Source organism: Cyprinodon variegatus, unplaced genomic scaffold (genome assembly GCF_000732505.1).
Source record: "Cyprinodon variegatus isolate N-32 unplaced genomic scaffold, C_variegatus-1.0 Scaffold1781, whole genome shotgun sequence".
Lineage (NCBI taxonomy): Eukaryota > Metazoa > Chordata > Actinopteri > Cyprinodontiformes > Cyprinodontidae > Cyprinodon > Cyprinodon variegatus.
The window spans coordinates 87,023-89,522 of NW_015152234.1; the positions used below are offsets into that span (position 1 = coordinate 87,023).

The 2,500-nt window shown below is 44.7% G+C and overlaps 1 protein-coding gene across 1 annotated transcript in view; it reads right to left on the reverse strand.

The window, feature by feature from the left end:
- The window catches only part of LOC107104535, a 70,871-nt gene extending 70,463 nt beyond the window's left edge, over nucleotides 1–408 (reverse strand). Inside the window, exon 1 of the mRNA XM_015404547.1 lies at nucleotides 273–408. The gene's annotated coding sequence lies outside the window, so the exon portion shown is untranslated. The remainder of the gene's footprint in view (nucleotides 1–272) is intronic.
- Nucleotides 409–2,500: the final 2,092 nt, after the last annotated feature.

A 2,500-nucleotide genomic window follows, 5' to 3' on the forward strand; every position in this document is an offset into this window, starting at 1 on the left:
CCCTGGCTGTATGTGGAGGCGAGCTCAAATATTTCTAGCCTGTATCACTCCACCTGCTAATAAAGGTCAAGGTCATTGTCCCCCAGTGAGGTCATATTTCACTTTTCTGCAGCCAGTTCAGCTACCATGGATCGGATCCCAGAGACCCTAACCTCTGACTGCCCAATCCTCTTCACACCCTTTGTCACCTTCATAGAGTTTAAATAATCAGCTGAGATTCTGCTAATTTCTGCTTCCTATCTCATTTACTCAGTAGATCAAAGGCAGCCTACCTTTAAACCCAGCTGGGTAGTGAGCTTCTACCTTTATGCTGTTTCCTTCAACAAACTGGCAGGTGTATCTTCTGTTGGTGACGCTCTGATGCTGCACAGTTAGAGAGGAAACACAGCTCCTTGGTTTTCCTAACTGGTATTGAAAATCTTCACCAGTTTGTTTAGTTCCTGTCTCATCCAACCAGTCGAAACTGTCCTCTGGACAAAGACTCAACCCACTCCACCTCTCCAGAGAACACAGTAATGTGACATCTCCATCCTTTGTTGAATCAGCAGCTGGTGAAGATGGAGAAACTGAAAGAAAAATAAAAACTATTGTCTGAGTTTGAATGATGGAGAAGAAACTTTATATAAGATGAGAAACCTAAAAGACAACTTTATCTCAGTCTGTGAAAAGTAGAATAAAAATAAAAAAAACTAAAAAAGAACTAATGAAACTTTATATGTTGTCTCCGTGTTTCTTGGTGATTGATGCTCTAATGTTGCAGATCTGAGCAGGTATTTATCAGCATGATGGAACAAAAGAAGAAAACTTTCCAAATGAAAGCAAATGATGTAGTGGTTTGATCAAAGCATTTAACCACACAATACAAGAGAAACTAATTGAATCTAAACAGCCCCACAGCAGCTGAGCACAGCGTTCATTCTGATGAGGTCACTTCCTGATGTCAGGCACCTCAAAGCTTGGCCCCGTGTGGTAATGTGGATTCCCTAGAGGAGAGCCAAGCCTTTGGCCTACAGCAGCTGGTGGAGCAACCAAGTTTAACACCTGCCAAAGCTGGTAAGCTGACCACCCTACTGCAATGCACCTTTCAGAGAATGATGCAACAATGTCTAAGTGGTCAGATTACTGAGTCCCTACTTGTATATTTGGATGACATAATCATCTTCTTGCCTGATTTTGACACTCACCTGCAGCATCTGGAAGAAGTCTTCATGTGTCTGTGGAAGCACAGCTTGANTTTTCCAAATTTGCACGCCCACTCCATTCCTTGCTAACAGGCATTCCCACTAATAAGAAGAGTGGCACCAATTAATTGACTGGACATTAGCGTGTCAAACTGCATTTGAAAGACTAAAAGAGGCCTTAACCCAAACATCAATACTGGCCTATGCAGATTACGACTAACCTTTTAGCCTGTACACTGATGCCAGCAATCATGGACTGGGTGCAGTACTGGCGCAAAACCAAGGAGGAGAGGAGCGAGTGATCGCTTATGCCAGTCACAGTCTACATCCTGCTGAGCGAAATGATGCAAACTACAGCTCATTTAAATCGGAGCTCCTGGAACTGAAATGGGCCATCACCGAAAAAAGGTGTCCCATGACAATGGGTGCAATGGGTGCACAGGTGTTCTCCATCAGCTGAGCAGCATACAGACGGTGGTGTTGGTGATAAAAGGCAGCTGCGCAGTTGAAGAAGGAGAAGAAAGCCGGACAGAGCACATGGAAAGGAGCTGCAGACGAGAGAGAGGATCGTGCAGTAATGACCACGCAGGGTGTTGGAGAGAGGACAGCCCGGCGTGTTGGAGAGAGGACAGCCCGGCGTGTTGGAGAGAGAGGACAGCCCGGCGTGTTGGAGAGACAGGACAGCCCAGCATGTTGGAGAGAGAGGACAGCCCGGCATGTTGGAGAGAGAGGACAGCCCGGCGTGTTGGAGAGAAAGAGACCTTTGACGTTGTTTATTTACTTCACATCAGTAAAACATAGTCTGTTTCCACCATCACAATAAAATAAAAAAAAAAAAATATATAAAAAACAACCATTACCACACACAAAAAACACACACACGTTAAATATTAAGAAACAGTAAGCCATCTTCCTCTACTGAACATAACACATGTCTAATCCCCCACAGAGCCCTAAAAGGCTCCAGATTATTAGTCAGTGTGTAGAAAGCATGCTCCACTTTCAGACGAGCTGCAACCACGCCTTTCAGGTTCTGCACCACATCTGTCCAACCCTGACCCAGCATCTGATTCTTCCTGGTTCTCCAATTGGCTAGTTTAGCCACTCCAAACAAAAAATGTATTAAGAATAATTTCAGTTTTTTCCTCACTGTGTATCTGGGTCTAAAAACAAACAGAGGAAGAGAGAAAACCTCCCCCAAAGCTTCCACCCATCCTTTCAAAACTTTAAAGAGACCAACTAGCTGAGGACAACCCACCACTAAGTGATCTAGTGTTTCCCTCTCAGTGCAGAAAGGACAGCCCTGCCCAGTGCCTGGA